This window comes from Dromaius novaehollandiae, chromosome 6, assembly GCF_036370855.1.
Source record: "Dromaius novaehollandiae isolate bDroNov1 chromosome 6, bDroNov1.hap1, whole genome shotgun sequence".
In the NCBI taxonomy this organism is placed as follows: Eukaryota; Metazoa; Chordata; class Aves; order Casuariiformes; family Dromaiidae; genus Dromaius; species Dromaius novaehollandiae.
In genome coordinates, this window is record NC_088103.1 from 20,267,225 (window position 1) to 20,295,195 (window position 27,971).

Sequence of the window (27,971 nt, forward strand, 5' to 3'; positions counted from 1 at the left end):
TAAGATTAACCCACCTCTGCTAATGATTCTTTGTGGTTTGATAAGATCAAAGAATATTAAAACACTGTGGGCAGAATTCACTGATCCTGTGTCCTCAAAGCATGATGCAAACATCACTGATTTAATAATTGTAAACAACTAGATAAGCATCTTTCTGTTTCTTACATGGATAAAAATGAAGTAGAAGGACTTATTTTCCTGTGATTGCTATTCTTTGATAATTTAACCTATACCCTTTTTTAAACGATGGTTAAAAGTGACATATGTTCAACTAATTAATATTTATATAGTAGCATAGAGCTAGTTAGTTGCTGGATTTTGTACTGAGGCAGATGAGGACTGTTCGTACATTCTGCTCTGAAGCTGAAGCGATTAACTCCAAAAAGTAAGGGGGGGGAGGGAGTAACAAACAGCAAGGAGAGAGAAAGTAGTATCTGGATGTCTCAGCTGCTGGCTGTGGTACCCAGTACCCAAGCCCCTGAACACAGGAGAGAATGAAACATAACAGCTGAAGCCCTTTCCACACATTTTTGTTTCACATTCTTGGCCACATGAGATGACTGAATAGCTAGAGTGATGTCTCCTTTTAAATGCTCTCTTCACTTTCTTTTCCATTTTGTCTAACTACCTTTCCAAAAAAAAAACATATATATATACACACATATAGATATATATCAAACTGAGCCCTATGCCAGGGATCTCACCTGAGATTTGCTTGCGCTATCCAGTGCAGTAAGAATTTTTAATGAATCTATAGCTCCAGTACAAAGCCTGGAAGGTAAAACTGCTGGGCTGCATAAGACAGGAAAGACAGCAAATACTACTACTTTGGTAGTCATTCTTTTCTGTTTCTTAGCTAACTTCTTGTGTACTGAAGTAGACTATGGGACTGCTTCTCAGTTATGGTAATGCTGCTTTGACACCATGAATGCTCTGGAAGTGCACATAAACCATTCCCTAAAAATACTTGTTCTATGGGGAGCCCTTATCCCTCAGCACCTGCATAGCATCAGGAAGGCTAACAGTTCTTAGAGAAGCATTGCTCACAGAGCCCAAATATGGGTAAGACTGGGGTCGAGCAGTTTCGACTGGGGTCGAGCAGTTTCAAACTGTGGTCCATGCTTTAGTCCAAGGACTCTGCTAAAGGCATCTGAAGAAAAGATGCCTTTTGTCAAGCTTTGACCCGCTGCACGTGGGTCATCCCTCCGCTGGAAAAAAGCCTTGCAATATTTGTCTCTGCTGCCATATTTTACTATGGATAACAAATTAAATTAGTGTACAGAAAGCATAAGACACTGTGTGTCACAATAGAGGTGTTTTAAAGACCTGTCTGTTCTCCTCCCACCATGTTAGCTATATTAATTGAGATTCAGGAGCCAGAGTACGAACACAAAATCTGGATTGCAGGAGTATGTGCTCTATTGAATAAAAAGAGCCATCTGTAAAAATAGGTGATCAAAAATATCCTTTTAAAAAGATCCATTTGAAAGATGTTTATAAATTCATGTTCTTTCTCTGACATTCAAATGTGCCTGCTTACAGAATGCTTTCCCTCTTCCAAATTCCTCCCACTAAGTAAGGAGGTCACCTGCCTTTATTGCTAACATTTGATCTACACCAATTCACTGTCCTTTAGCAGCACGAAAAGCCTCTAATCAACTTGTAGCGTGGACCCCAGCTGGAAAATGCTGTATACAGTAGTGAGGTTGACACCTGTTCAGAATGAAAATGTACTGCTATACTTGCTTAAAGCTACAGGTAGCAGATCCTGTGCACTCCTTGTGCATTAGTCAGTTTGGATTTAACCTTTAAAAAAACAGGGTTCTGAGAACAAGAATCTGCAATTCTTGGGACATGTCTATGTCTTGAAGGATTCAGCTAAAATGACCTTGGATGTGCGTGCAACAGTGCATTTCTTTACTCTTTGCTTGCCCATTTGAATAATTCCTAAAAAGAAAATAACCCAAATGATTCTGGCTGGCATCACATTTACCTGACATAGGAATGAGCAGAAGATATAAAGCACAGAAACATTCTTTTGTGTGTGCAATTTTTGCACGATTGTTAGCAGTCTCCCACAAACGTCCCCTCACATAGGCAGAAATCAGTCACTCTGAAATACACAAACATGCTTATTTACTGGTAAGGACAGGACCCGTGATACCCTCTCTAGCTGTATTGTATGACAATACTGATGCCTGAAGATGTCTGTATAAATGCACTTCACAGATCTATCAGATGGGACACTTCCACACTAATTCCTTAAGGCATTGTACAGAAGGATTAATCAACTGGCTGCAAAAAGATGCAGACAGCAACTAAAAAGAAAGTGCACACATGCAGTTCTTATATTTTTATAGCTTTTAGCAACTACAATGAATGATGCCAGATATCAGAGGCTGCTTCAGTAAACGCACCTAGAAAACCAATGAAGGTAAGTGAAACTGTGCATAATACACTACAGCAGTCAGCAGGGAACAGCCCGATAGTCCACAGTCAAGGATTTGCAGCAACATAGTATTAAAAGTGCTCAGCTGTGATTAGACTATATGCAACTGTGCTGGTGAAAGCGCAAAGGGGACAAGCCCCAATTCATGAGTTTCACTCAAATGTGAAACAGTGTCTCAGGGAACTGTATGGCAGGACCAAAACTTCTGGCACCAGCTCATGTGCAAGTCAACAACGAATCAATGAAACACAAGGGAGAAAGCTAGCTGTACACAGCATCTGCAAGGGCTACTCTACATAAATATTGAAATTTGATTATTCCTGACAGGGAAACAGAAATAGAACAAAAATTCTGCTAAGCTCTACTAAGATTTATGTCCAAGAAGAAACCTGAGTAATTTTACATGTGGAGACCAAATACCCAAATATAATTTCTTTTTTTGCAAAAAAGAGAGAAAGAAATGTTATAGGGCAACCTGTGCTTTCAGCCCTCCTCTTATGCCTGGTGACTGTACCCTGACCCTTCTCCGGGGTGGTGCTGCTGCCTCATCCAGTCACTCCAGGAGCAGATCTCTGTGCTGCATCTACGTTTGTATCTGTAAAGCCTTTTCCTCTGGGAGACTGTCAATTAAGATGTTTCAAAAAGAGCTTCCTTATAAACAAAGCATTATTTATTCATTCAGTGAAAGCACTTAGAGCAAAGGGATAAAACAAGCAGGACTATAAATATTTTTCTTTTTACCAAACACTTGCTTTTTCAAGCATTATTAGCCTCTTTTCACTAGTTACCCTCCTCTTGGCTCGGAGAAGCCTGTGGGATGCTATGTGAGCCCCTGCAGCCCTGGCAGTGTTCATGGACACTTGCAGGGCAGTGCTGGGAAACTACTCAGCCCCCATCCTCCCCTTTCATCACCAGGGCAGGGCTGGGAACTGTAAAAGTTCTCTAGAAAGCTGGAACCCGGCTAGCAGTGCTCCACCCTGTTAATAGCTTTCCCATTGTTTCCCTCAGGACACCAGGTATTTTCTAGATTATCTCTGCTGTTATTGTATGTGGGGGAAGGAGAGATTTCTCCCAATAGCCTCTATTCCTTTTAACTCTTTACAGAGAGGAAAATGTTACATAGGTAAAATAAAGTAAACAACATACATAATAATTTTTATTCATTATTCTCTTTGTGTCCATGCTTTTCATGACTTCTGCGAGTTATTCAGAGGAATCCTGTCATGCAGTATACAAGTAGGGATATTAATGAGAATGTGTGAGATTTAAAAGCAACATAGGCAAATGCTTCACAGGGGAGGGTTTTTTTTTTAAATGATCATCCCCAAATTCTTGCTCGTCTTCAGCTAAACTCTAAGAAAGAATGACACACTACATTTTTTTTAAATAACTACTATAATAATCAATTTCATGGGTTCTCCAAGGTTGAGAGCAAATTAACCAATCAACCTCCACTTTAATCAACTCTTAGGTGATTAGGGTGAGTGATTTGCAAGGCAGCATGAACAACACATATCAGCTTGCCGACTTTGTGCTGACTCAAGAAGACTCTGTGTTTGCATAATAGATCTAATAAAGATTAAGAACTACAGCTGTGGAAGGCTGCCTGATATAAAATATTTTGTGAAGGATGTTATGATGATAATCTCTCTATTGCTCTCATACACATAAGTTGGATATATGCTTTGTTTGCACACACGCCCAATTACTGGCTAGTACCTCCTAGAGTGCAGCTTTTCAAAACAATAATAAAACCCATAGGCTGCTTCTATTTAACATTAAATACCTAACATGACTAATCAGGCAGTTCTGTTCAATGCCATTGTTTTTCTTCCTCAGATAAAGCTCTTTGGACTCCCTTAAGTGCCCTCCTGAGAAAAACACTTCTGCATGTGAAGAGTTGCTTAGGACCCAGTCCTTATCTGGTGGCACAAGGAGATAAAAAATTACCTGGTGAAATTATAGCTATTAGGCAGTTTAATGATACATCCAGCATATTTTCCTGGGAACTGAAATGCAAGCACATCCCATGTTAGGATAGGGTTCTCACCTAGGGATAGGGAGACAGGACTTGGGGGAAAACAAGGTCTTTGAATCCTGAGAAGGTCAGAAGGGTTAAGTCCAGGGTGCAGCATAAGTAATTTGGAAGCCTTTAACATGCCAGACACCTGCAGGCTCAGGTGTTCCTCCAGGAAAGATGCAGATGTTCAGTATTTCTGAGGATTTGTCCTAATAATAATATTAATAGCAACAGCATTTGCTTGGGTACATCCTCCAGAGAGAACATGTGCAGATAAATCAAGTAATTATAAAATTGAATCAAGGTATTTAAAGTAACAAACTATTTCAAACCACACAGCTCCTCAGATACCCATACCCCGTTTCTTATGACTGCAGGGAGAGTTACATGCTGCAATGTAGAAAACACAAATGACCCTTTAGCTAACCTATCTTTTCTCTCCTGAGTAGCACTTGTAGCTCCTGCCCCACTGAATCTCAGCATTATTTTCTGGTCTCTTTTTGTATCAAATACATTCTCAGAGCCATAATCTCAGAGGGATCAACAGCGAGGTGCGGGGCAGTCAGCTCTCTAGCGCATGTGATGAGAGGAGAACCTCAGCTCTTCCAAAGCTTGCTGGTGCTCAGGGTTTCTGCGAGAGCAACAGCTCAATAATGCGATCAGAGCATCACAGCAGAACATTTTTCCGAGTTTTCAGACAGTCTCCAGCAGACACAAGAGTTGCAGCTTCTGAAGCTGGACAAGAAACTTCCAGGCCCTGGAGCTGACTAAATCCTTCAGAACAAGAAATTGCATGAGCGCTACTGAGGTGGGTTTGATGGAGCCTTCCTCCCACCGCAGACACCAACCACCTTCTGAAAGCTACCACCGCTCCCTGGCCAGCCAACCTTTGCTGCTGCTGTGGCATATACATAATTATTATTATTATTATTATTATTATTATTTTAAACAGAGCTACTCTGTGTGGATTTAAGCTTTAGTATCACCTTCGCAGGCATGGGCTGTTCTGAAAGCTGGACAGGCCCCGGTGTAAGTCTGGCAGTACCAATGTGGGCTTACGCCAGCAGGCTGCCAGGCAGCACCGGGCAGAGCAGCAGCACCCACCTCGCTCCCGGGCACCGGCGCTCTGCCCTCCTGTCCGCGCCGAGGGGGCTGCGGCAGGCACGAGAAAACCGTCCAGAAGGCACACGGAAACTATTCACATCTGCTGGGGATTTCTCTCTGCCTGAAACTAACTGCCTCGAAAGGACCAGAAGAAGAAGAATCTGGGTTCACAGACAGGCTATGAACCACTTAACAGGATTTTAGAAAGGAAAGCTCTTTCTGCACATAAAATGGGGACATACCTGCCTTTGCCAGAATAAAGTCTGAAACAGAAACAAAGGTAATCCACAGGAGGAAGCACAAACTGCAAAGTGAAAAACACATGAGCAAGTTCTGCTGAGCAAAGGACATCCAGCTGGGCTGGATAAATAAAAATCTGAGACAAGAATTATAATATAAAGAAATAATAAAGATAAAAATAAATATTATAATCTTTCATCTCAGGGTTCCTCTATACTAATTAGAAACTTGTGTCTATCACCATGCAAAACTAAATGTAACATATATTAGAACAAAATTGCTGTAAATATAGTGTGTATACAATATAATGCTGTACCTAATCCCAGACATACTATTTATATAAAAGAGCACATTCAAGGCTGTATGTCGACTGCATTTTTTGCTCTTTCAGATCCCTCATAAAAATAAAAAAAAATGCAAATAACATTTTTTCTTTAAAAAAGAGCAAAGCACAGATGGCATATTGGAAAACAAAACAAAAAGACCTGCCATTCTGTCTGAAACCTCTGTGCATATCTTGTTAGTTCTAAAAGCTTTTACGTGAAAATCCCGGCTCTTCACTGAGTGATCACTGACCAACGATAATCTAACACCCAGCTCAACTGTGCACACAAAATATTCATGAATGTCACAGCAGAAAACAAAACAAGGCAGACAAAAGAAAATGACAATTTTTCCGCTCACTGTTTTGGGCACAAAAGGATTCGTTTTTTCTCTAGCACACTGATTAAGACTTGCAGCAGGAAAACAGTGCAACCAAGATACTTCACTTTTGCTCGTAACACATTTTGTGTGAACTTTCACAAGCATCTTAATCTGCACTATTCATAAATGTACCTTTTGTAAGATTTATAGTTCATTAGCAAAGTCTCAGAAATTATAAACATTAATAAGAATAAGGGGAAAAACCCCTCTAGAGGATTTCTGTGAGATGATGTAGGTAGAGCAAGTAACAGGCTTTCCCCGCTAATCAAAATTCCTAATCTGGTCACGTGGCTGCAGTCCAGTCACTGGGGTCCCTGTTCACGGACCGGCATTTTCTTACTGTGTGATTGTAGGACAGGCGGGACATAGCTTTAAGTCACCCTGAAACTAGCAGTAAACTAGCTCAGCCATTTCCCAGTAGCAGTTTAGTTCAGCGCTGCAGCATTTCCCAGAAAACTCGTGCAGAAAAGCTTGCTAAGAGCTCAAGGAAGTAGCCTGAGCTTGGCACTGCCATGGCTACGCTGCTAACTGCCCTCAAGGCAGCTAGTTTAAAGCTGGCTGAGGTCAATTTGAAAATGTTCTGCAATCACGATAGTGACTAATTTTGTGAGAAGTGTGAAGGAAATTTTGGACACAATATCAAGTCAAGTTTGCTCAGATGTGCTTGGTGGAACGATGGGGACACTGTTCCCACAGCAGAGGCAAGCTGTAGATTCTCACACATCTTGTTGACCTTGTTAAACAGACTAATCATAGATGCTCAAATGAAACCCTGGGCACATAACAATATTTTTCTCATCTACTTCCATGTCTTATTATTCCAGATATCATTAACAGGCCTTAATTTAATGGAAAAGTTAAAATTGTACCTCTCAACAATATATTTAAATGTGCTTGTTTTTAAGCAAATTTTCCTTAACGAACGTAGAATTCATGCATAGATTTTAAGTATTTTTTGACTTGAACTGAGTTCTTAAAGGCAGTAAAAAAAAATTAGCAGAATAAATGTTAGAAATGTAAGGGCTCTATTTCTGAGTGGTCTTTAGCTGGCAAAGCTAAGTAGTTTGCCAAAGGAGTTCTTAAACAACCTTTGTTTTGTAAAATAATACCACATTTTACAAAGAACACCACTATATTACTATGGCCTTCCCAGGCGTGTCTTTAACAGAAATTTAGCAGTCTATAGGTGGATTCAAGCACAGATGATATCACAATATGTGGAATGCGTTACAACTATGCAACCCATGCTCCTCAGAACCAACACACACATACCCCCCCCAGCACCCTGCCCTTCAAATCTGGGGAGCTTGAATCCTCTTAGGGTGAATATTACTCCATGAAAATTAAAACACAACATGCGTCTGTACAAAATTATCAACTGAGAAAAAATCTGCATTCTAATATGGGAAAGCAAAGGAAGACCTTTCTTTAAAAGTTGCTTTTCTCCTTTTTCACATGTATTTATTTACATGTTCAGAACGATGGCTCTTAGACTTAATCAGATCAATATGCTTGTAAATGTATAAATCTTTTTTCATAAACTTGTGTGGGCTACTAACCTCTATAGCCCTAATAAAAAGGCCTGTGTGGCAATTAACTCTAGCTCACCCATTTATATAAGCACTATTACATACCAGGAGCAAATTGGTAGGGTAAATCATTTAAGCTATAATAACAAGGTCTGGGCTACAGTGAATATCTGGTTACGTTAACATGCAGTCCAGCATACCTTAGGAAATTAAAGGAAACATCATCCAAAGAAAAATAACCACTGCTTATTTGCATTATATAATACCATCGTTATTTGCATTATATAATACTATCATTTATCAAGTATTTTCTTATTTTATCACATGAGTTTACCTTAAAAAAGAAAAAAAAACAAGTTGTGAAATAAGAAATACTAAGCAGCAAACATCTTATCTGACTTTATTTTCCGGAACTTGAGAGAAAGGTCACTTAAAATGTTTCTCTATTTGAATTTTTTGAAAACAGCTAACATTCAATTAGTGTTTTCAAAAAGGTGAAAGAGATAACAGGGCCACTCTAAAACTAGCCAGCACAATAAGGTAGCATCATCTCACAGAAGTCATCAGACCCTTGTCATCGCTCATGTGACCAAGCTGCTGTTGTGCAAGTGACCTACTATTTGTCATGAGAATAAAGAGAGTAGATCTACTCCCCATCTGCTCTGTAAATCTTCATGCACTCAGGTAGGCAACAGCCTACACATGACAACTAGGTGCAAGCTCTGCGCTCCTCCTCCCATGAGCTGGATGGATGGGGCACGGGTGGGAGTGAAGGCCACCTGGCCCAATACCACAGCAGGTAACTCAATCACGCTTCTTCCTCATAAGCGTGAGGGACTTTGAGTCCAACTTTCAACTCTTATAGAGACAACACTGAGGATGGGACGCATGCAGGAGGCCTGGTTTGCTGCTCTAATGCTTGCTCACAAGCATTTAGATGCCACTCACAGAAATGTTTTCCACATGCTAACCAAGGCCGCTTTGGGGCTCAGCCACGACGTGATTTGGGCCATGGGGCTCCCAGCCTGACCGCTGTCTCAAGGAGCACAGGGCAGTCAGCAGGGACCGTGGAGATCAGGAGCACCGAGAGAGTGGGCTGGGGCATCTTTAGGCTGTGGGAAGGCTCTCAGAGGAATAACACTGAGGGCACTTGGGAGTGAGCCAGAGGAAAGGAAGGGCTTACATATCAGCAAGAGAAATTACTCATCTGCACAGTAATCACCCACAGTGCTCTCAGGGTTAATCGATTAATGCTCTATGTAAATCACACATGAACCTGTCAGCTGTTTGCTAGCACTGTGGTCCCTAGCAGTCTGTTTGTTACTGGATTATTTTAACATTTTTGTGAACCTCATGACCCTGGAAGGGTGCTGTACAGTCGTGCAGTTTCAAACCAGCCATAAGCTCAGGAGCATCGCAGAAGCATGAAGCAATGTACCTCTCAGCCTCCCTGTCTCATTAATCTTCCAGCCCCACAGTCTTCCCAAAGCATACCTAGAACCACTCATTCATTATGGCTCTATTAACAGTAGCATATATTAAAGCACCAGATTTCAATATAACCAGCATGCCCTGATGCAGGAAAAATCGTTGTTTTAAAACAGATTTAAAAAGCAAGAAATAAAAGTGATCACAGTCTAGTTACTTACTAAATTGCATTTTGAATTAAAGCAGTGTTTGTATCATGCCATTTATTTTTTCTTTCTCATAATCTCTTTTTCCTGATTATTTGAACTTTTCTCATTCCTTGGAACAAAGAACCCAAGTACTGGGTTCTGGAGAATACAAATGTATGAAAATTTCCAGCTAAAATCAGCACACTTCTACACAGATTAAATTATTATCTAGGACTGTAGACAGCTTCAAGCACAAGTTTCACTCTGGCCTATTATTGGTATAATTATGTCTCATGACAGAAGTATATCTTCACTGAATCAGTCTCATTCTCCTGCAGAGTTTCTTTACTCTCACAAAGGTCCAGATATGAGGCCAGTCAAACTCAGTGAAAGTTTCAAGTATCTCTTTTCTATGTATAAATTGTGGGGTTTTCAAAAAATCAGACTCATCCTGGAATAGCAAATATTTTGTTTCATATACCTCACAAGAATATTAGTTCAAATGTCTTATTTTCCCACCTATTTTACCAACAGCACTCCTCTCTTGCAAAGTGCTTGCTGGGATGCTTTGTAGCAATGGGACTGCCACAGCGGATCACTATCTTCCTTCAACAAGGTAAGACGGCATAAGACCAGACCAGCTTGGAGGACATATGAATGTCAACATTTCTCATAAGGCATTATGGGGGACCATAAGAGAGTTTTAGGCAAAATATTTTGGTTCTAAACTTCCCATCAAAATCTGTATAATGCACATGAAGGATGTCAACAAGTTTTTTTCTAGCCCATTTTGGTCAGAATTTAATCCTCCATTCCTGAACATTTCTAGCTCTGTTTCTACTAGATCTGTTTTGCACTGAAGAATTGCTGGTTATAAAGTAGTTCCCTTAAAGTACAGGGCGAGCATACCCTTACTGGGGATGATGTAGTCGGGCTAGATTGTAAATTGGTTGTTCAGCCTCTGAAGGACAGGTTCAGAGAACACCCAAGGTTTCTGATTCATATTCCAGTCACTTCAACCTGGAGGGCAGAACTGTCAGGTTAGCCAACCTGGCTGGTTCCAGCCAGGCTGAGAAATGCTGCAAAGAAAACACATAATTTCCCTGTGCAATCTTGACTCTTTTCCTTACCAGATCACAATTTCTATTAAGGGTGGCTACACTTACCTATGAATAAAATAAAAAATAAAAATAAAAAAAACCCAAAAAACATATGAATTCCATCACACTAAGTTAGGGCAGTTTAAATCAGCTATTAAGTCTGTTTATTTGCAATAAGGAGGAAATAATCTATAGGTATTCAAATATTAAAAAACAAACAAACAAACAAAAAACCACCACAAACCACACAACTATCCAGGTATTGCTCCTACCTGTGGACTTAAGGGTGAGCCATGCAGATCATCTACCAAATCTGTCATAATTCTGTACATTACATTGTTTCACTTTCTTGAGATAGTAGTGCTTATAAAGAGACAAGAAAATATCTTCTCCACATCTATGCTAAGCAATCACATTTTATTTTCTGCATTATTTTTCTGTTAGCAAATTGCTGCTAACAAAGACAGTTGATCTTCTTACATTATTTTGAACAAATTATACCAAAAATAGGAAATAATGTTCTTAGTAAAGAGTCTTGATAATAGAGTTGAATTCTCTAGCTAAACAGGCATATCATGACAAGTTCTTATGCATACAAACTTGCCACTAACTCCAGATTATTTTATTGGAAATTACATTAATGAAGCATGCAGACCATGGCTGCACAGCTATCTAAAGACTGGCTTTTGCTCTTAGGAAAGGAACTTTAGTCTTCTGTTGAGGATGACTAGCTCTAAATTCTAGCTCTGAAGAAATGTATTCACCTGAGGAACTAGACATTTCTGTTGGTTTTCAATGTTTGCTCATATATGTAAAGGTAAGCATATGTCTAGTTTCTTGAAGACTTGAAATTTATCTGCTCCAAATAACATTTACTCTTTATAGAGTAGAAATTACATAAATTGTTTTATGTAGAATACTTTTAATTACATAAGGTATTTTAATAATTCCATAAAGGAAACTAATCAGAATGCTTTTCCTGGGATTTACAGAATTAAGATCAAACTTCACCTTTAACTCTGGCCTTTAACACTTAAGGCTTTAAAACATGGCCAAGAAACTATACATCTGGCAGTGCCCTTCTTCCTGCATAAATCTGTTTAAGACCTGAGTTAAAAAAAGAAAGAAAGAAAGAAAGAAAGAAAGAAAGAAAGAAAGAAAAAGAAAATCACTGGTGCTTGATATCATCCTCAGGGAAGTTTTGGCTTCATCATGCTGTGTTTTATATTGATAACAGCGCTGCAGGGCTAAAACAGGAAACTGCAAACTTGTTGATCTGACATATTTAGGTAAAAAAAATTCAAATTATCATAGCAAATATCTGCAATATACAATTTAATTGTATATCCTTAAGATACTATAGTATGTTATACTGCAGCGCTGTGCAAAATAGTCTGAGTTGCCTCTGCATGAGCTAGCCGGGGTACCAGAAACAGCACAGCCACATTAGCATGCGGGTCTATTAATGCATAATGTCCTGTTCTACTTTTTTTTCTCCTAAACTAATATATCAGGAGAAATAATTAACTTGGATGGAAAGTTACTCTGATGAAAGTATTGCTGCTTCTATTAGCTTAGTTAGACCCAGTCATTTCTACACAGCATACCATTATGTAGGTACCCTTTCTGAGTCCTTGGAAACAAATACAATATGAAAAATAAAATCAACCCAGCAGTTTTTAAATGGCAAAATCCCTGGGACATCCAGCACCGCATCCAGTGGCATTCAGTGATGGCTCAAAGCTGCTCAGGCCCTGAGATTAGAGACAGCCTTACAAGGCTCTGTATTTCACACCTGGACCCCACTGTTTTTCCAGACCTCCCACAGGAGGGGATTAAATCGGCTAGCTCGCCAGCTTCCCTCCTCTGCAGCAAAGATCCTGGCGGAGCTCGGAGGAGCTGCTGAGAGGCCACGTTCTCCCTCCTGCTGAAGCAGCGGCTTCTTTAGCCTGTTCCTTTCAGACACTCTCTTCTTTTTCAGTGCTCTTGCCCTCAGCGCACTAAGCCGACGTGCTCTCACAGACGACACTCTCAGTTTTGTCCTCCCCAAGGACCCGGACTGTGCAGGTTACGTGCTTCACCGTATGCAGCGGGGCCGCGCTCAGCCCCTCTCCGAGCCGGGGAGCACCGCAGCCTCGGTGCCACGGGAGCGTGCCCCGTCCCCTCGCAGCTGACCCGCTGCTGCCGGCTGGGCAGCCGCCAGCGGGGCGACCCTGCCGCCTACATTCAAAACAGCAACTACTCCCAAAGAAAAGGCTCCATCTGTTACCCTCATGGGGAACGGGAAGGGTTTTAATCCACCGGACTCAGCCTTTACCCCCTGTTCTCCCGTACAATCCCTTTTGTGTTCACCACGACAGAATAGAGAGGAGGACTCAATGCAAGCAGCTTTCTAGATAATGATACCAATTCAAGCATATTTTCTTAGAAATCCCCCAAGTATTTGCTCGATGGCTTTGTGAGGCCAAAGCTGAGAGATGCTATAATTTAATGAGTCATTTAATGAGTCTTAAAGGGAGAAAGTGTCAGGAAGACATACTGGTTTAGTATGAGCAGACAACGTGCACAGCTCCCTAAAACACCCTGCTGCAACGGCTCCAAGTCAGACTCGGCTGAATACTCAAATCATCGCTTTCTGCACCATCCTCTCCTTGCTCAAGGTGCACCAGACTCCTGTCCTGCCTTTGCCAAAAGTCTTCCAGCCATCATAAGCCATTATTACAGCCACTGAACAAGGATAGATGATTAACTACTTTTTTCACTAATCCTATGTTTGTCTTAACTTCTCACAGACACTTTCAGTCTTCACTACAGTCTATAAATAGAAAATTAAGAAAAACATTCAAATACCCTCAGTGAAATTGTGGTCTGGTGCTGGACAGATGGTTATTAAACAAGTCAGGCTGGTCAGACTTATCAGGCCTTCAGTGCTAGACAAGACTGAATGCATCAACACGTCAGCTCCAGAGAACAACTGCCCAGAGAGGATCTGACAAGGGCTGGCAGCTGCAAATACACGAAATAAAACTGTATTTAGAAGTAAATGGACACCACTTTACAAAATCTATTTCCTCTCTACTAAATTTATTATAAGAAACCAATTCCCACTTTCTAATAGTTACTGAATACTTCCACTGAATATTTTGTTCTGTGCTTACATAACACTTCTACTGACATTGAAAGCTGCATGATAAAAAAATCTAACATGAAGAAATAATATAAATTTAGCATATTAATTAAAATACTTATTCTAGATGACTTCTCTGAACTTCATCTTCATTCCTCCTCTCATTCCCCTTTACTTTCTTATCAATATGATAAGGCACATAAGACATATCTATATGAGCCATATCTTAACTTTAGCTGTAAAGTATGGCTCTGACTTACTCCTGTTGAACGGAAGCTCTACATAGTAAAAAAATGTAACTACATAGCCTTTGGAAGTTTGAGTTTGCTGACCTTCCTGATGACTTCATATGGTTGTTTTTTGTGTTAACAGGACAATGCCACGGTGCTGAATTTAAACAGGAAGGGAGTGTATCTCTGAGATGAGTCTTAACCCCTTTACTATTCTAGGACAACTGCTTCAGAGCAGTCCTTCCATGGCATTTGAAAACACTTCTGATTTCTAAAACATAGGATGTCCAGTTGCATTTGTATCAGTACTGCTGTTAAAGACAAACAGTCTTTTTTTCTTTTCTGACCTTTCCTTGTAGCAGAAAAAAATCATTTTGTCAGGCTAAGTAAACCAAGGTATTTTTCTTCTTTTATAAAGTAGAAAATCTATTTCCCTGATCATACCTGTAAACCTTTTCTGTTTCAACTTGAAATAATCTTTCTTGTCCAAGAGCCCAGGGCTGTACTCACCATTCCAGAACAGGTCTTGCTTGAACCTACTGTAATGCTATCAGTGCTTCCCCATGTGAATTAACTTATCAGACACACCCTGAGATCACACCTTTTTCACAGCTGCATTGCACAGGTGAGTCATACACTTGGTTACACTGTGATCAAAGTTAAAACACCCATAATCCTTCCTTCCTGTGCTGTGTCCAGCTAAATAGCTTCCAGGTTATAATATGAATTATTATTTTACAATTTGAACATTAAATTAATCCCACTTCTATTAATACAAAGCAGACCATCCAGTTCTTTTGTGACATTCTTATCCTCCTGTTTGTAGGTGATGCCTCCGTTATTCACTCCTCATCAAATATCAGTAGATGTCTATTTTCTGTGCCCATGTCATTAATGAAAATATTAACGAAGATTAGCCCTAAGACTGATTCTTGAGGAATTACCTGCTTGTAGCCTTACTTTCTTTTTTGTCACAACTCTACTGTCAGTTCTTTTTAGCAAGTACCTTTTCCACTTTACAATTCTTATACTAATCCCCATCTTCCCTGGCTTCACCAGTAATTTCCCATGTGGCAGCATATCAAATGCTTTACTGAAGCCCAGAAAGATTAGAACTACCACCTTTCTCTTGTCCTCAAACAAGCTATTAGAGAAATCTGGGAACCTAGGGTTGAGTTTAGATAAAAATCTTGTTAAAAAATAGGTACTGCACCTGGGGGAATAACAGGGAAGAAAACACTCATGCTAGGGCAAAAAGAGATAGGCATGAGGATGCTCTGGGCCTTTGAACTATAACTAGTGGTATTTAGCATTTCTGTGAGTGACCTGGAAGGGGAAGAGTAAAAGCACTAGCTCATAAACTATTTTTTTTCAGGATACTAAGAATGAATAGGGATTTTGAGAAGTACAGAAATAAGGTCAGAAAGCAATTCCCCAAGAACAACCCCAGACCGTTATGCTGCAGAGTTTGATGATAAGGAGGATTTGACCCATTTAGGACAGGTTTTCCAAGAAGCTAGCACTGACCTTTCCGGATGCATGGATCACTAAAAATGATGAAATAATCATCCATCTGTGTGAGGTGGTAATTATATCAAAATTAAGCTAATTGAGGTGCCTTTGCTGCTGAAGTTCTGAGTTTTAGCAAAATACAGCCAACAATTCTTCTAACAGGAGATACTTCATCTTCTGCTGCCCTGTATGCTGTACTGTGCACATGCACAGTGTCATAGCTAGAATGGAGTGAATAGTTTATAACCAATATAATTCATACTGGTAATTTAGCCACTTTGTTTTCCCTCTCACTGTTTATTCTCACATAGATTAAGAAGTTACCTCTGGTTTTCAGTGTGTGAACTTGTTGATCTGACATATTTTAGATTAAAAAAAAATCAAATTACCATAGCAAATCTCTGCAATATACAATTGAATTGTATATTTCATTGTTGAATGGAATATACAGTTCTCCATTGATTACGATCACATATGAATTTACCTCATTTTATAGGCTTGTAATAAAACATATTTTTAAAATGGAATTTTAGGAAAAATATATCAGAATATTTGAACTAAAAGTACATCTTTTCTGCATATTCTTTTCAGCCAACTTAAACACTTTCAATGCAAATTAAAACAAACACAAGAGTCAAAATTCTCTTTAAAATGTCAAGGGCAATTTTTGAAATGGACTGAAAACAGACCATCTAATTCTGTTTCTTTTGGACCAAAACTGACTCTCTGTTGCATACTCAAGTGTCAAAAAGAAACAGACACTCATTTTCAGTTGTTAAGAGATTTTTTTTTTCAAATGGTAGGTTCAGAGCGTTCACACAAAAACAAAAGCCCTTCACATCAGATTGTGCAGACAATAGAGCAGCACAGGATATTATGGTCTGACAAACTATGCAAGTGTGTGCATACATCTTGCATGCTCCGACTGGGAACGCCATTTCAGACCTGAGCAAATTGGCCTGGTGGAGGTGGGGGCAACTACAGGAATCCTGGGGACGAGCCCAGAGTGGCCCCAACCTTTTCTCCAGCCTCAGGAATGGAGTAACAGATGTCAAGATCCTTTGTGGTAGCCCTGTGACCTGCCTATAGATTGGGACGTTTGAATTTCATCTCCCAGTCTCCATTTAGAGCCTATGTGAAAGCCTGATGACATTGGCTTTGTGTGAGTGAGGTGGATTTCCCCTACAGTGCATGTAGGCACAGTAACACTTGAAATGCAAAACACAAACATTTTCTTAAGGGTGCTAAATGTCCTCATTATTCAAAGGCATGGAAACAGGCCAGAAGCTCTGTTCAAATTACCAGTGAACCATTCAAGCCAGCTGTACAAAAGTAGATATCATAACATATGAGAAGGTTCAGAGAAAAGGGACGACTCAGTTGACTGTGGGAACAAAAGCAACGGCAGTATAGATAGTTTATAATACTTAATCTCTGTAATCTGAAAGGTGAGAAAGGATTAAGAGGAGTGTATTAATTGAAATATATCTGATTTTAAGATTATGGCTCTTGCTGAGAGATAATCAAGCATACATTGTAATACAGTGGGTAACATGGAAAGGAATAATTTCATACCTGACACTGGAATTACTTATCCCAGAAAGAATAATGACTCAAATGCTGCCTTACCAAGAAACGTTGCAGAAGCAGGGAACTTAGGGTTCTCTTGTGTCCTTCAAAAGACAATTAGTGCCATTTTAAAGAAAACAATATTAAAAGAAATGAGCCTCAATGGGCTGAAGAGCGTTTTTTCATTCCGACATTCCTGATGTTCTTCATAATGTATCCTTTCTTTAAACATTACACTCCTCAATTAACTCATAATTGCTGTCCATGCCATATGAATTATGCAGTATTTGATGCAAATTCAGGTTCCCTGGCACTGAACAAATCTAAGACAGTTACAGAACCTGGTGTAATTACAAAAGTAATCCCTGCAGACCAAGGGAGAAAATGAGTATCATCAACTTTTTTGAGCCTGGTTCGTTTGTATGGTACTCCTGTGCTAAGTTCCTCTTGGGCTGCCATGAAAGTGCAGCAGCAATGAAGATGCTAAACTGGTGTAAATGAGCACAGTTCAGGAGAAATCAATGGAGCTACCCCCGTTTACAGCAGCGATAACTATTGCTGTAACTAATCTCTCTTGATTCAAATTTCATCCTTGATGAGTGCTTGACTGGAACTCTCTTACTGAACTAAAATCTGAAAGGAAAATATTACTGACAAGAACAAAGAAATCCTAACAACATACTATGCTCTGAATTATTTACATACTGAAAGCTTACATATAGTGCATTTATTCAAAATAGCAGGAAGAGGAGAAGCCTGCAGAAAATTAGTGCATTGAAATATATGGCAACTTGTGGAACAGTAGACAAAGGAAGCTTTCTCCTGCTCTTTTATGTCTGTGTTTATTTCTATAACCATGTTCATAAGAGATAATAAATAAAATATGTTAGGAGGGAGGCTAATTTCTAAGTGATTTCTAATGGGAGTATAAATGATCTCAGAACACTAAAAGTCCTGCAACACCTGCCAAAAAATAGTCACCTAATAAGAACCGTGTCCATCACACTTTTACAAATCCACCTGGCACAGCAAATTTGATTTAGGAGACTGGATTTAGGCTGTGAATATATTTGATCATCAGAGATCCAAAAATTTACCTAAAATTTATACAATACAACATTATATATATGTAACTTCCAGATGTAACCCCACCACCACCACCATATTGTTAGCCTTTCTATCAAGGGGATATTTTGGCTAAATACAAACCAAGAGAGAAAACAAACAAACCACAATAAGGAGCTCAAGATGAAATGCTATACACATTTCTTGGCCAATGTGCTATTTTCAATTTGGAGAGAAGCCAAGTAACCTGTCCTAACTCTCTAATTTCCCAAATCTGCAGATGAATCCTGAGAGCTATAATCTAGGAACCAGCTTTGAAAAAGAATGCACAACCTATGCACATGGAGAGAGAGAATGAGGGAGCATGCTGGTGAGCATACCAGCAGACAACTCACTATAATGTTTTTGTAGAGAAGTTTAGGGATACCTTGAACAAGGTAAGTACATGACTTTTGCAGAACTTTATGGATAGTGCACTTAAAATGTAACAGATAGCAATGAAGACTGCTATCACTAGCAAAAAGAACAGTCATCCATTCAACAGTGATCTGAGACACACTGTTCAGATGCTTGAAAAAAATTAAGACTAGGGGCTAATGATTAATGGAATAGAGAAAGAGAAATCATTTGAAGGATGTAAAGACAGGCATGGTCAAAATGATGCTAAAACAGTTATTTTCACAGCTTCATGTAAATGAGACTGCATTTGCCAAGACTGAAGGGTAGGATCTTAAAATAATCAAGATATCAAAATAAGAGAGCCTGGACAAATATTAGTTCTGTAGGTGGCTAGGAAAAGTTGTATCTCAGATGCTCTGTGGAAAGTATCTTCATGACTTAGATACATTCTGTATTCAAGGATCTAGAGAGAATCCAAAACACAAAGATGTTCTCCAAATTACAGAAAGGATGGTGACTTTGTCGACAATGATCAATAAAAGGATGTAGCAGGAGAAGTGAAGGGCATTAACAGCTTTGATTTAGATAGACTGAGATTATACTAATAGCTAAATGTGCACACAGATATCACAGAGAAACAGGCCAGGATATTAGTTTAGACAGAAGAAAATGGCTTAGTATTAGAGAAGTATACCTTCTGCAGGGAAATAGTAGCAAAGTGAGAGAATATCGTTTGCAAATGCCAGAGATAAAATGCAGAGGGAAGAAATAAGGGAGTCAAGGACAGAGCCTATGGAATCCTCAGAGAAGGTGGCAGGGGGAGAGGAGATCCTGGAGAAGCAGAGACAAGGAAGCATGAAGAGAAGCAGAAATAGATGGAGAAGGCAAAAACCAAGGGGAAGACAGGATTTCAAGAAAAGAGAGATTATCACCAGTATCACAGGTGGCTGGCAAGTCAAATCAACTATTCTTAAGGCTTACAAGCTTTCAGAGTGCATTGGCCCCAGTTCAAGGGGATTTGGGCCAATGCAAAGCTTTGCATTGAAACAAATTAATGTTGAGCTTGACTAAATTCAGACTTGAGCTTTCACAGTTTATTTTTTCTTCTGTACCAGAAGATATAAAATTGCAAGACAAAACTGAAGAGAATGTTTGCCAGTAAGCCTCAAATCCTGCACTAGCAGTTGACACGCAGAGATGCCTGAAGAGTGTATCTATGGAAAGAAAGTCTAGTAAGACTGTCTTCAAACACATTTTTCCCTTAGTTTCATTAACTGTTTTTAACACAACAGTCAAACCACATGAAAACAGTTGCTTTCATACCCCTGACATGAGGTTAAATTGCCCACATTCTTTAGCTTTACTAAATTCCATCCTACTCTAATTCTGCAGTGTTTATATAACTTCTTTGCCAGAAGAAGTTTTGCCAGCTCAAAAAGGAGTTGCATAACCTTGAACTACTCCAGTTCACCAGTAGCTCAAACACATTCAGTACTTCAGTGATATTCTTGTATCTTCTTAACCTGCTCAAGTGAAAATCCACAGTGGTAACAGAGATGTGCTGTAACTAGTGTAGTAACACGAAATAGTAAAACAGAATCTCTGAAACAAGCACATCAATGCAATAAGTAACGTTATATTCTTCAGCAACTTTCTCAGTGTATACACAGTGCTCAACCACGCCAGGAAACTTCCATGGCTGCACAACGAGAGCGGAAGATGGGCTACAAGGCCATGAAGCTCCTGTGTTCAGCATCCTGCTATTGACCTTTCTATCAGGCATATTTATACGGACATTCTGATGTAGTACGTTATGATCTTTAATACAAGGCATGTATGAAATACAAAAGGAAGAATATTCCTACCTTACAACAGATAGGTGGAGTCAGGAAAGATTATGTGGTTTTCCGAGGATAACTCAAAAAATCTGTGAAGAAGTCAAGGAAACGGAATTAAAAATGGCTAAACTTAGGCTTACTCGTTTACAACACAGATGGAGTTATATTTCACCTCTGGTTTTAACCTGGCAATTGCATTAATTTATCCAACAAATGTGGAGGAGCAAGAATGCAGCTCCTTTTCAATATACTCTAAACAGAACTTTTTGCAGGAACAAAGAATAAAACTGAATGGATCTAAAGTGCCATACAATGCAAAAATAAAACTTAAAAAAATGTTATTGATGCTCCTTATCCTTCATATTCTGGCTTCTGAGTGGTTGGTATTTCCTCACTGCCCACAAGGGGAATCATTAATATTATCTCTGCTTTGCTGCCTCTTTGTCTCTCCCTCCCCCTTGTTTTATCTCTTCGTATGGAGACAAGCCTGGTAGTTTCCACTGAAGTGCAACAATCTTACTGCTCATCAGCCAGTAGAGAGTGGCTGATAAAGTAAAATGCCAGGATGACTTCCAGCTGGAATTGTAAAAAATTAGGCAAAAATAATCTCTCATGTAATTTTATTGTAAATTCTTTCTGGGGACTTACAGCCTTAGAACCACATTCTTAAAACCAAATATCCTTCAATTTCAACAAACATTGTTATTGCAGTTTGGAAGTCTGTATTGACTTTAACAGGACCACCAATTAAATGAGTCGCCCAAGGTTGTACAGGAAGTCTCTATCAGACCAAGGAAGAAATGTAGTTTTATTAGCTGTGTACATTAACATTTTTTTCTCTGGCTGTGGCAGCTCTAAAATTTACTGCCTGTTTCTAGGCTGTGCTCAGTGTTGCCATCCTGAAATAATCTACCTCAAGCAAAATTATTTGATTTCAGGTTTTTTGAAACGTCCTAAAAAGATGAGGGAATCTGACTTTATTTCCTGAAACTTGAAAATAAAGTTGCATTGCTACCGAAACAAAATTCACAGGTAATTATGTTTCTGTCTAAATATTTGCCAGGCAAGCTTTTTATTCCCCCTCCCCCCTTGAAGCCTGCTACATTCAGAATAGCCAGTCGTACCGCGGAGCACAGTGGCTCCTTTCTGCGCCTTCGCCATCCAATCCAGCCTTTCTCAGAAGCCACCAAGAAAACCGTGACCCCTTCCACACACATATAATACAGCCAGTCACTCATGCATTAACAGCCATAAACCCCCAAAGGTCGTTTCCATGACAACCCCAGGGTCCTTAATGACCCTGACAGTTCGATGATTTTGTTTTGTTTGAGAGTGAAGGAATAATAAGTCTTCTCCCCTCGCCCGCTCCCCCTCCGCGGGGCTGCGGCGCGGTTCATTATCCGATGGCAGGCCCGGCCCTGGAGACGCGCGGCAGCCAGCGCTGCGAGCCGGGAGCGCCGCGCCGCGCCGCACCGCACCGCACACAAAGGGCCGCCGAGGCGCCGCGCGTGCTCCGCATACTGCAGCAGTGCCGCCCCCGTTAATGCCATCGCCAGCCCAGCGAGTTTAAGCAAGTGCCGGGGGGGATTGCAATAGTTTGTGGCAATATGTTGCGTAAGTGAGCCCCAAATCACTGCACGGTTATTTAGAAAGTACATTTTGCATACCGTGAGCAGGAGTGCTTTTATTAATGATGTGTACCAGAAACACAATAAGACGTTGCAGCTACTCTGTGGCAAGACCTATAATTTTAATGATGTGATGAATAAGGCAATTAATGTACTTCACTCTATCTCCCATATGTATCATATTTAACTTCAGAAAACCAAAGAGCTCTCCAAGAGAAAGATGTATAATAATGCATCGTTAAATGAGCAGGCTATTCCTATTGCTTTGAATGCACACTGCTTAGTCCTGCTCTTCAGCTGAGCTGTCTGTTCTTTAATTAGAAATCAGCTACAGGCATGTGCAGACTTCCATTCCCAATATTACATACAGCGTATTTATTAAACGGTCTAGAAAAGGGCTTATTTTAGATGCTATATTGTTCTTCAAAAAGTTCCAGCAAAAGCTGCTTCCACTGTTTACATAAAAATATATATGCTCATTTGATTGTATTTTCCAGCATTATCTCATCATGGCTCTGCTTCTACTGGTGCCACATTAAACCAGCTCTTTGATGACCTATTTTATGGACAGCTGCATCTAAATTGCCTTTGTTTTCCTTCATTTCATAGATTAACTGTGCATTGAACATAAGCAGTATAAATTACAGCTTCTCTAACTACTTCTACAGGTTTCTCTGACTAGTAGCAATGCAACGGCCATTGGCCCTACAGCTGTCAGAGTGGCTGGAAATTACCGTTCCGTGGAGAGGCCACAATTGCGCCTTCCTCTTTCTACTTGTACGTTGAGACCTCAGGGGCAGTATACTGGGACTAACACTCTGTGTGTATCTGAAAGGTCCTTGTTTTTTCTTTGTAAGTAAATATGTTCCTGTTAGGATTGTTTTGTACCTGTGATGTAAAGTGACCACTGCACAGTCCAGCATCAGTATTACTACCTGGACAGAGTGTTCACGTAAAAGGTGGTCCAGCCTTTCCAATGACAGAGAGAGAAGTCTTCAGCATACTTTGGAACATGATACACATTTCTCTGTATTCACCTTTATTATATAAGGTTCAATTCTTTGATCTGGTGAATTCCTTAACTCCACATTACTTCTGCAGAAATTCGGTGTGGCACAGTACCTCAGGGTACTCCTGTTCCTCGCAACGCAGGTTCCATATCATAACCATCCATAAGGACTGCAACTCTTTGTAAGAAGTTCAGCGCTCTGGCAGCAATCCAGAAAAACAGTTTAGACAAATGACTACCCCCAAAGAGCCATGTCCCTCAGTATCTGAAGTAAATGAGCTGCTTGTGTGCTTGTTGCTAATCATGCACTTACTTGCATTCAGTCCTCATCTGGGAAAAGTTACTCAGTACTTTGTGGGGCAGAGAAAGCAAAAAATACATTTTGCTTCATTCTGCAGAGTGGAATCTAATGTGAATCAAACTGGTTACAAAGGAAGTCAGAGTTTGGGCTGGAACACAGGCACTAGACCCCTCTGCACTTTCCTAGTACTCATTTTCCACTCCCTCAAATATAATGATTTGCCTTTTAATCTTGCCTTCACTCAGTTTATTCCTCTTCACTACAACTTAATGGAAGGTCACTGGAAAGTCAGAGCAAGAGGCAGCACAGCAGCCTCCAAGCTTCATGCAGGAAGGAAAAGAGATGTAAAGAAAAAGTTAGCATCGTGCTTCTACAGCCGATCGTTTTCAGCAGCATGTCTTGATTGTATACCACAAAGGAAATCCAAACTATCAGTTACAGACATAGTCTAGCCTGTGCTTCCCAAATATGACATTTCCTCCTGTCTTCCATCCATCTCTCTCTCCATGTCGGTAGAGCTTCCCCACAGAGCAACATGCATGCCTTTCTAAACAAGTCCTTTGATTCTCATTTTTTTTACCATGTTATATAACATACCCTATGTTATAGAGAAGCAGCCTTGGTCTGACAGTAATAAAACATGCACAGCTAGTCTCTTCTCCAAGTACGCATGCAATTCTCATTAGTATTGATGGCAGCTGAGTACTCCATGGGCACTGAGGTGCAGGAAGATTCCCAGAAGTACCTAACCTTGGGAACACCCAGCTGGGGAGCTCAATGATTTTGTGTGTATGTACATAGGACACAGCCCTCTGATTCCACCCAGTTTTCATAAAAAATGTCAGGTGAGGAAAATAAGCAAGCATGGCATTTTCAAGACAAGGTCATGAGGGAAAGGAATTCAGCACCAAACATGTCAGGATTCTCAGACATGGCCTTACAACAGTATAATAAAGTCAGCTAAGAAACCCAACGTGTAGCACTACACAACTTCAGAGAGTTATTACTATTACTTGTTTCACAGCTAGACAAACTTAGAGAACCTGGACAAGACTAGGGCCCCACTGAAGAGTCTTTCCTTAGAAAATATGTAGCATGAGTGCCTCTTCCCTGTTAAGCTGTGCCTAAACAGGCAAGTCATACAAAGGAAACGGCTATCTCCATTTTACAGACTCGCACCAGAGACGTGTACAGATGAAATGACTTGCCCAAGTCTACAAAAGCAAGAACCAGGAACAGACAAATTCAAATTTCCAGAGGTCTACACCAGCTCTTCTCCCCACTCTTAAAGCTTCCCCTCTTATCTCATCCACTTCAATAGCTCATGCAACAAAAAATGCTCACAACAGGATTCTTTGTGGGATTTCCTTTTTCTCATCCTCTTTCTTACATTTCATCTTGTTACAGTCATATAGTACATAGTAACAAATAATAGTTCAAACTCAGGTTCCAGCAGGGGACAAAAGACTACCACTGGACCAAGTTCTGCTACCTTTTAGGAGTGATACCCTATCTAGAAAGTGCAAGATTGGAACAAAATATAAGATATGTCCCTGAATCTTTCAATTCTACTTACAATTCTCAGTTAAAATTTCCAGGGACAATTCTAAAAGTTGATATTGTACACAATCATGTGTGGGGCAGAAAGAAGAGAGGAAAAATGTAGTTTAAATTGAAGGACCATGCGGAATGTGGCACATCTGAATACGTATGAGGCAAGTCTTTCCCAAGAGAATATTAGTAATCAGGGGAAAAAACTCAACAATACAGTGTTTGCAGACCATGATTCATCCCTTCTTCCAAAACCACAACTATTAAGTGTAACTTTTTTTGTATATTTGGAAAAATTAGGTTTTCCATTTTTCACATATACAGTATCTCGTGAAATAATTGTTGCAAAGTAAAAAGATTTTAATGGCTGGAGCAGAGATCTAAGAGTGAGGACTGAAAGATGCTATTCTTTGTTTTGCTACTGACACCCTATACGAATTTGGACAAGTCACTTCACCTGAGCATCTGTAAAGTGTCTCTGCAACATCTCAGATGATGTACTTAGGTTTACAAAACGTTTTAAGATAACAAGATGGATGATTCAAAGTGATGACAAGTAAAGTAGCCTTAGCTATGCACAGTTAATTATTTACATTAATATGGTATATCTCTTTGCTTATATATAAAACAAATAGTGTTGTACCACAGGAGGAAATTTGTTGAAGTGGGTAATTTAAGGAACAATTTAAATTTAAAAATACGCATTTCCTTGTTTTTAATGGTACTGCTCATAGCTATAATCTCCATGGTATTGAGAAGACAGGCACCTGAAATGAAAGTATTAGGGTAACAAGCCTCTTCCTTAAGAGCAGGACAATAACTGCTAAAGTTCAGATTCAGTAGACCTGAAAAACCATTTTTCTTATTACCTGGCTTGCTAAAATGTAATCTGTGGCAATTTGCCCAGGTCTCCCGAGGTTGAATCAGAAGAGACTACTGTTATTCCTCTCAGTACTAGTTGTTTGTGCTAGTCTAGGCACAGTTTGATGTCAAGACCTAGGCTTCTATTGCAGGGAGGATAGGTATTTAACATTGGAATAAAATACACTAAGCAACAGTAAACTCAAGCTTTGATGCTCTAGTTCTTTAAACTGGAATTATCATGAAATTTGTATATCCCCTGTACTTTTTGTAGGCATTTTGCCAGAGATTTTATCACTTCTTTACTCTTTTACCAACATAAAATGCTTCTACATTATTTGCAGAATTGTTATCACACATTGGAGATGATTTGTTTAGGTTTTGCAACCCCTGAAAATTGAGTATTCTTCTACTGATACAACAGAAGTATCCATACAATTAAATCGTAGTGCTTGGAACACTACAACAAGTAAGAGCCAGTAGATGGGTGAAGTGCTTAGCCAACATAAATTAGAAGGCGTTTATGTGCTGTAAACCCCAGAGATTATACTTATTTGACCAGGAATTGAAATTCTCTTTCCCAAAGTGACTTAGGCACCTAGAAGCATAGGTTTTTAAAGGTAAGTAAGTTTGAAGCATGGCTTTCAAAGGGCCTAAACAGATATCTGCCTATTGCCTACAAAAATCAATAGCTAAGATACCTTTAAAAAAGCATTTAGGACAGGTTTTCAATTGTATATTTTAGATGCATACATTAAAAAAGGTCATATTTCCACCTAAGCCTGGTGGCAAATAAACTTCTAAAGCACCAGAGTTTGCTATGAATTTTGCTCCTGAACAAGCAGAGAAACACTAAATTCTTGACAGCACTGTGCTAACCATCTGCCTAACTTCCAGAAACATTCACAAATCAGATGGTTTTCCACCACCTATTTCACCTGACCTACTCAGAACATCTATAACTCCATACAGAACATGGTAGTGGCAAAAAATGCTAATTCTTCGTCCATTTTACCCAATAATCTTTAACCATTTTTTAACCACTGTATTAAATGATACAGCCATCAGCTCCTCCTTTCAGTGTGTTTTTGAAGAAAGGGCATGTGGCTTCTCTGTTTTACCTGGAATTCATTCCTAGCAGTGTGCATTAGTGATGTTCAGAGTGCTTCTAACGAACTCTCAGGAATGCAGGTGGAGAAAAGCATGGTTTGAAGATACTCAATGTGTTAGCCATAAGAGAGACATCAAATAGTTAAGTTCTTAATAAGATGGAAGAAGTTCTAGGCATGAGTAGAAACAATATGTTATGCACATCTAGGAAAAACAAGGCACCCGAGCAGCTGGACAAGAAAGATTGTACCCTTAGGCTCAGTAACCTAATGAATTCTGAATTCTATCAAAGTTCAGTATTAGGTATTTCAAGACCTTTGAGGCTCTGGGCCTATGTTTTTGACTTTATGTTAGTTATCTGCAAGTTAGTTTTTACAGTGCTGAGCAAATCCACCCTTGGAAAATTTCATACCTTTGTACAAATCTGGCCTTCAGGACCTTTTGAAAATTTTTCTCTGTATCAAGTTGTTCCTGTCCAGTGCCCTACCAGTAGGATTATTTTATCTGTTAAAAATCCCAATCAAACAACCAAACACTCTGAATGTCCTGCTGCTACCAATCTGTGAAACCAGATCTTGTGCTTCAACTCAGTTGAATTCCAGCCTAGCCCTAACAGGAAGATACCTCACAAGGAAATCTCTCCTGAGAGCTTGATTTTTCAAAGTGGCTGAGTTCACACTCATTTCAAAATTTGTAAGTATCTTTTTATCTTCATGCAATCATTCTAAATTATCTATTTTAACTGAACCATCAGGAAGCGTCTGAGAGCAAAGCGTTTCCAAGATAACACAAGTAAGTCAATAATGCGTTTGAATTTTTGATTCTCACCTTTGCAAGACAACTTGTTTTAAGACACCTTTGCTTTCTTCCAGTTCTGGAATGATTAGTTGTTGCTCTCCTATACCAATTTATAAAAAGCATAAGTATTTCCCTAAACTGTGCACCAGGCATAAAGGATCATGCAGGCACGCAACCCCATCCAGCCCTACCCAGGCATCATTTCCCCCA

General features: G+C 39.7%; 1 long non-coding RNA gene across 4 annotated transcripts in view; it reads right to left on the minus strand.

The window, feature by feature from the left end:
* The window catches only part of LOC112993317 (uncharacterized), a 591,392-nt gene that overhangs the window by 222,890 nt on the left and 340,531 nt on the right, over positions 1 to 27,971 (minus strand). For 3 of the 4 annotated variants that reach the window (XR_010389683.1, XR_010389681.1, XR_010389680.1), the window contains exon 4: positions 20,531 to 20,592. The exons of the other annotated variant lie outside the window; for it this stretch is intronic. This is a non-coding gene — a long non-coding RNA (uncharacterized LOC112993317). The remainder of the gene's footprint in view (positions 1 to 20,530; positions 20,593 to 27,971) is intronic. 4 annotated transcript variants of the gene reach the window in all.